Here is a 7,871-nt window from a genome sequence, read left to right on the forward strand (position 1 = left end):
TAGATAGATAGATAGATAGATAGATAGATAGATAGATAGATAGATAGATAGATAGGTAAATGTTTGGATTATATAATAAAGAGCCTCTGAATCAGAGGAAGCCCAGACAAGGGATGGAAAGTTCAGGTAGCGACTGAGGGATGCTGGGAGAACTGGAGGCCAGGTCCAATTTGATTAACAGCTTGTCCAGTGACTGAATCCCTACACTAATCTCCTAGCTTGCTCTGTGACTTAGAAGCTGGACTGGGCCTTTGTGGTACAGTATTTGTGATCATCTCAGGCTTTGCTTTTCAGGGAAAATTAGACTGTAAATCATTTAGATGTTCACAGGTTACAACACTGAGCTTAGACACAGCTTCTGTTCTGTCACGTACTGACACACATGCGACACAGCAGCTGCACCTGCAATGCCTGTAGGGGTATTTCTTATAGAATAGAGAGGCCAGCTCACCATGCCTGGGCCTTCCCCCATCAATCACTAATTAAGAAAATGCCCTAAAGGTGGATGTCATGGAGGTATTTTCTCAATTGAGGCTCCCACCTTTTAGATGATTCTAGATTTTATTAAATAGACATAGATATAGCCAGAAAGGTTCTCAATAAACAAGAAAAAGAGATAAAAAAAAGACTTAAGAATTATATATAGGTTCAGAGACCCACTCACTTGTGCACTCAGGAATCCAATCAAAATCCTAAACTTGAAGCCATAATATATAAGCAAAGGACCTGTAGGGTAAAGACAGAAAAGAAAAAAAAAAATATTGAATAAATAGAAAATTTAGAAAATTAGATATTTCTTTTTAAAAAAAAAAGACAATTTCTGACAGAACATATATGAGACTAGAACCCTCAGAGATGCCGTCGAGTTGGTTTTCTGTTACTCATATACTGTTGGTCATGCAGCCTAACCTTGAGTGGTTTGTTTTCCCAGGGAGACTGTCTTGGAGGAAACTGTAAATGGTTATCAACTGGAGATCGATTCTGGGTTAGGATGGGTGCAGTGTGCACTACCTCTTAAAGCCTTATGACCCCATCTTATGTAGAATGCACAGGCCAGTGCATGCTGCCTCGGTCTCTCTGAGTTCATGTATGAATGTGTTTATCTTGCTGATTTAGAGGCCCTTGTTTTCTTGGTATCCAGTGTTCCCTCTGTTTCTTACACTCTTTCTGCCTTCTTTTCTGTGGGGTTCCTATTCCCCTGAGAGTAGAGGTTTGATGAAGATCCTTTTGTGCCTAAGTATCTCTTAAATATTTAGATCAAAAGCTTAGGGGCAAGAGTAAGGTTGCACTTACTCTTACTTATAAACCCTATCTAAATACTGAAGCAAGAGGACTTGTGATTGAATTCCCTGGATGTCAGTATGTCCTACATAAATGGACTTGCTGTCCTTCATGGCTCAATAATTTTAATGATACCCAAAACGTATGAAAGTATTCATCCAACAAAGTTTCTCAAGTTCATTGTAATGTTATATATACTATTTGAACATCAAGAAGGCCAACAACTCATCCAGAGGTTAGTGGAAAACAAAATTATATATATTAATATTACATATCAGAGAATCATAAAATTTTCTGTTATCTTTATTTGCAAACATGCTGATAGTGAGTGAATGTAATACTCACTCATAGGTGGGCAGTCTATATTAATCGTTACCCAGCCACAGTCCAGGGAATATCACAGAAAATCCCAGAACTGTAGGCAGGAAGGATTTGAGAGTCAGAGGACACACGGGAGTGATATGAAATGCTATGCTCTGAACACAACAAGGATGTCAAATGCATTGGCCTCTACAAACAAAAGCATCACAATTCCAGCACTACTGGAGAATGAACTTCTGAGTCTCACACTTAGGTGAAGACCTAGTAGTAGTTCAAGGGTGCTGGGAGAGGGACTCTCACTTTTTCTTTGGGAAAGTGGCCACTCAGAGTTTGCCTACTCCTCACTGGATAACCAATATTACTGTGACTATATTAATGGAAATTAAACTGGAGTTATTAAAAATGAATAAAAATTTATAATAGAAAATATAGTTTTGAGTAGTAATAGATGTATATGATCAATACATTGCATACAAGTATAAACTTTTAAAGAATAAATACAAATATTTCAGGAAAAAAAGGTGAGAACTATGGAGTGTAATTAGATGTATGTAAATATCTGTCATCTGTTACCTGAGAACATGAGACAGATAAAATGGAAGAGCATTTACAGTAGACACAACAATAGGAGAATAACCAAAGCCTTTTTTTTACGCAAACATACTACTTCAAGAAAGTGTGTATATGTGAACGTGTTATATTTCTTTAGCACTTAAGCTAAGAAATTTGCTCATTTTGCTGTAACAATTAAACTAAGAAAATCTATTATTTATGTGCAATTATCTCATTCCCTGTTTTCATGCGGGGAATGTTGTTGCACGGTGTTGCTGAGTCATCTCAGTGAAAGTGTACTTCTTTAGGAACTAAGGCTATGAGCAAAGCTTCTACTATGTAATGATAGGAGGAGGAAGAAGAAGAAGAAAAGAGATCAAGGAGGAAGACTATGGGGCTGGGTAAAGAACAAATGGTATGAATTTGCAGAATATAATCTTCTTTCTGGAATTTCATTATGTAAATCTTTCTCAGTACTTGTCATATGGTATCAGAATAGAGGGTACATGGGATAAGTCATTTGGTGGCAGAACAATGAAAATTAACTCCTTGGAAAGGGAAAATAGCAGTGATTCATTGTCTTGGGATTGCCATATGTTCCAGAATCAGCTTTTATTTCTATTGGGCTGTACTTTAGACAATATCAATGTATAAATACTTGTGATTTGTTGAACTACACACTTGGAAGCTCCCGTAACATGTTGTCAGACCAAGTGCCCTTCAAACAAAATTGCTACACTTGTACAAATAAGACTAGGGTCAGCTATAAATTTTTTTTGCCTTAAAATTGCTTTTACTGTAACACAAGGAAAAGAAAAGAAAAAAAAAACATTTATGAACTGGAAAAGATCATAGATAGGCACTTGAAAAAGTCACCCTAAAAGGATAATATTCTCTTCTAAAATTGTGGGAGTAACACTTAAACTTTTGTCTCTAAAGGTAGTATGCTTAGAACTTCTCTGGCCCAACTCCACGTTATCAGGAAGGACCATATGATGAGTTCTGCTTCCTGTTTTCTCATAATTATATCATCGTCTGCAGTTAGTCATTATCACAAAAAAATGCAAAATTCACCGAATTTAAGTGCACACTGATGCTTCTAGATTTAGGGAAATGTGGAAGATTTTTTTTTTTTAAACTGTACCTCTCTGTGTAGCCTTGGTTACAGCCTCGCTTTGTAACCCAGTCTCAAACTCAAATGATCCTCCTGCCTCTGTCTCCCTGAGTCCCAAGATTAAAGGTGTGCTGGAAAAATTCATAGTAAGGATAAAGATAATTAACAGTAAACCAGAAAAAATTCTCTTCTTTGGGGGATGAGAAGGAGTATATTAACAGTCAAGTACTTTATGGGAAAAAAAAAATGAATTCAAAGCAATTCAACTAAGTGAAATCTTGGAGACCAAGACTGATAATAGAATAGAAGTAAGTGCAGTCCCTCATCTCGTTCCAAATAAACCACCAGCAATATTACAATAATTATTGAGAATTTCTTTTGGTTAGTATAGGAAGTGGATGCTAAGTATGAATTATAGTCTTGAACCAATTGCTTCAGCATGTTTTGATATTTGTTGTAGTACCTCTGACTTTGTGAAATTTCCCAGTAATTGTAATTAATGGCACCTTAGAGAAGACATTCCTACATGAAATAAATAAATATGTGTTATACAGTGACTAGAGCATTGTAGGAATATTCAGATTTCCATTTAGAGCTCTATTATTAGCAAACTGCGTCCAGGTTTGCTTCAGTTATAATAACACCACAGTTATTATTTTTTTTCTTTTAAAGATTTACTGTGGTCCAAATAAGGCTGTGTGTTTTCTTCAAGGTAATCTCTCTCCAGAACAGTGACTCACTGATAGGGTTACCTAGTAACTATTTAAATTACCTCATATTTATACCAAGAAATACGTATGAGATGTAAACTGAGGTAAAAACCTGCTAGCTTCACAAGGTGACATCATTTATGAACTATATATAAACTATTTGTGTTTAAGACTAATTCTACAAATAAACTATTAGCTCTTTAGACATATTTTTCTAAGACACATATGGTATGTAATCACTTATAAGTGGATATATAATACAGGATAACCACATTCCAATCTCCAGACCCAAAGAAGCCGGCCAAGTGACAAGGAGGGCCCATGCCTGAACCTTTCTCAGAAGGGGAAGTAAAATAGCCATTGGAGGTTAATGAAGAGAGGGAAATAGGTGGGAGAGGGTTTGAGGAGAGTGGGGAGGGGTTGAGGGGACAAGGAGAAAGAAGGGAAATTGGAGGAGGACATCTCTGAGACAAACTGGAGACCTACGACAGAGTTGGCTTTTGGGAGGATATGGGGATGACTCTAGCTGAGACTCTTAGTAGCAGGGGTCATGGAGACTGAAGAGGCCACCCTCTAACTCTGCTATGGTTACAGACAGGAACCTAATGCAACTGTCTTTTGAGAGGCTCCATTCAGCATCCTATCAGATCAAAACAAGTGTTGATACCCACAGCCAAATATTAAGTCGCATAGGGGAGTCTTGTGGGAGAGTTGAGAAAGGAATAGAGGAACTGGGGAAGGGAAAAGAACTCTACAAAAAGAGCAACACAGTCAACTGACCTAGGCCCATGAGGACTCACAGAGACTGAACTGCCATCTAAAGAGCAAGCATGAACTGGGCCTCAGGCCCCTACACATATGTACGTGATGAGCAGTTTGGTTTTCATGAGGGTCCCTTTGCAATTGGAGCAGTGGTTATCTATGACATGGAATCATTTGCCTACTTTTTAGATCACTTTCCTCTAACTAGGCTGATGTGTCTGTCCTCAGTGGAAGAGGATGAACTTAGTTCTGATGAGAGTTGATGTGCTGGGGTTTCCTCTTCTCCTCAGAAAAGGGGAGCCCCTTTTCTGAGCAGAAGAGGAAAGGGAGAAGAGAGTGAATGGGTGGGACCAGGAGGAAAGGAGCGAAAGGGCTTTGATAAGGATGTAAAGTGAATAAATAAATTAATTAGTGAGAAAAACAAAACAAATCAGAAACTTGGTTTCAATGTGCTACCAAGAGATTGTCCAAAGTTCACAGAAATTCTCATGGAATCTAACATAGGCTTCACACAGCAGTGATCCCATCCTTGAATAGTTCTACCCATTGGCTACATTTAACTCTCCCCTAAAATAAATAGAAAAAAAAATTAAATAAATCACAAATACCTATGTTTCTATCTCTAATCTATGTTTCTAAAGAAAGTTATCTATATTGGCTTTTAAATTTTTTTTTTGTGATCAAATACCCACTCAAATGCAGTTTAATTGAGGAAAGATTTATTTTGGCTCATAGATTTGTTTGAAGAAGTACAATCTGTTTTGATGAGAAAGGCAACTATATGCATTAATTTTTATCTTAATTCCTAAGTGGAATGCAGATAAAATTCTTGTAAAAGATAAAATATTTCCAATTAGAGACCTTAATTTTACTGCAAAGGTATAAATGCCACTATTTCTCCTTAAGTTATTTTTGGGATTCAATAGTTGTTATTGTGGTTCATAAGAATCATAGCTTGGTAATTTTGAGGATTGTGTCCCTTTTGAAACCTCACAGGGTGCCTTAAAATAGTCTGCCCCCTAAATTAACTCACTAATTAGGTACTCAATACCAAATGGGCAGCTTTGTAATATAAATATGTGTAACAATATATGGATGGAATAGGTTGTATTTATGTGTTTCTAAATATGTATGTATGTAACAACAATACAATATTTCAGTATGCCCAACCATTTTCATAGACATATTTTCCCCACATGTTTACTTCATTAATATAAATACTGTTTGAAAAAATATATATCTGCATTTTGAAATCAATATGAACTTATATTTTTTGAAACATCACATTTTGTTTTATATAATACTGCACTATATATGTACTACTTTAGTGCAGTTTTTTAGCTGAGATTGTAACACCTCTGTTTTGTCTCATATGAGACCCTTTTTAATATTCCATTTACTTGCTCTTCTAAATTCTTAATTAAAATGCTAAACAGGATGTTAAATTGGATGGAGGCAAAGAGTGACCTCCGTGACAAACCATAAGACAAGTTACTTGATATAATGTATTTCTACTTATCATGTTTCTAGATATACCCTCTCAAATAGTTTCTGTGACTGTGAAATCAATTTGACATATTATTAAAATAGAGTTTCTGGTTTTAGACCTAAAGGTCATTATTGTAATTTTTTAAAAGAAGTCTTCCAATTTATAAAACCATTCAAGTATTTCACAATAGAGCTTTTTCATAGGATATGATTTAATAACTGTCTTCCTTCTGGAAATGGCATGGAGAGTCACAATTAATATCACAAACAAACAGTTATGACAACATTCTGGAAAATTGTGAATAACTTTCAGCATTTTCCTCATTATATATCTATCTCACTTCTTCAGGCTCCAACAGTTTCTACAATTTCAAATCACAAGTCTGACAATCACAAAGGACATTTGGAGGCTTCTACCAGGATCTTCCCTGCTGGCTCACAACTGTGAGTTCCCTCCCATGCCACACCCTACCTTTCTGCCATCTCAGACACTTCATATTCTTCACTAGCGTCTAAGAGCTGAGTCTACCTGAATCTCCACTCCACATTACTTTCCCTGACATAGCTCTGGTTCCATGTCTAGTGCCCCTTCCTCATGTGTCCACCATGACTGTATTTCCCACAATATTTAGTGTACATCGAGACTTTCACCCCTGCCTGATCCCAAACCACAGAAATGTCCCTTATCACATCCAAACTTTCTACACTGCTACATCCTAAAAACCACTTTTTCCCAGGTCTGCCTAGCTGAGTTCATTTGATTTTGCCCTACACATACCCTTCCCTATCCCCAGATATAGATAGCATCCAACTCCAGGACTCATACTATGCAACCCAGCAGATATTTCTTCATTCCACCTAAGCTATATCCAACTCTTAGGCCTAATCAGGCAGCACATCTTGTGTTCTGACCCAAGCTCCTCAGCCCACATTAAATATAGAAATAACAAAATAAGTTCATGGGATCAGTTATCATAGCAAAAATACAAACTATATGAAAAACCAACACATTATTCCCCTTACAAAATTCAACAGGTTGTAAAAAATATGTTTTCCTGTGAGAATTACCTAGACAAAGTCCAGGACACATAACTTAAAAGAACATTGAACTTCATCAAAGAATTCAAGCACTTTATATAAAACAAAGAAATATTTAAATGGAATTAAAGAAAATGAACTTCAAAAGAATAAATAGTGTGATAGTCAAGAAAACACAGACAATAGTCTAATGGAAATAATGAAAACAATCGGGATTGTAAATGGCATAAATAGATTTAGAAACACTGAAAAAGTTTAAAATCCAGGTGGTCATGGCACAAGCATCCCGGAGGCAGAGGCAGGCAGATACCTCAGTTGAGGCCAGCCTGGCCTACAGAGCAAATTACAGGACAGCCAGAGCTACACACAGAAACTCTGCCTGGAAAAAAAAAAAAAAAAAAAAAAAAAGATATAAAAGAGAAGATTGAAAATTCTCAATGCCGTAATTGTAAAACTGAAGGGAAATCCTTAAAAAGAGAATGAATAAAGCATAAGAGAGAATATGAGGACTAAAATGGTTGATATCTAGTTGAAATAAGAAAATAATATAAAGAAGGTTTTATAAAACACAGGAAAATGAATATAGAGGAAATGTGGATTACTAT

At 36.3% G+C, this 7,871-nt stretch overlaps 1 non-coding gene across 1 annotated transcript; it reads right to left on the reverse strand.

Moving 5' to 3' along the window:
* Window positions 1–296: 296 nt before the first annotated feature.
* LOC129685510 (small nucleolar RNA SNORA17) lies at window positions 297–424 on the reverse strand. The gene has a single exon (XR_008721501.1). It is a non-coding gene; the product is annotated as a small nucleolar RNA SNORA17 (small nucleolar RNA).
* Window positions 425–7,871: the final 7,447 nt, after the last annotated feature.

The sequence above is a fragment of the Psammomys obesus genome, unplaced genomic scaffold (assembly GCF_907164565.1).
Source record: "Psammomys obesus unplaced genomic scaffold, mPsaObe1.curated_primary_1811, whole genome shotgun sequence".
Lineage (NCBI taxonomy): Eukaryota > Metazoa > Chordata > Mammalia > Rodentia > Muridae > Psammomys > Psammomys obesus.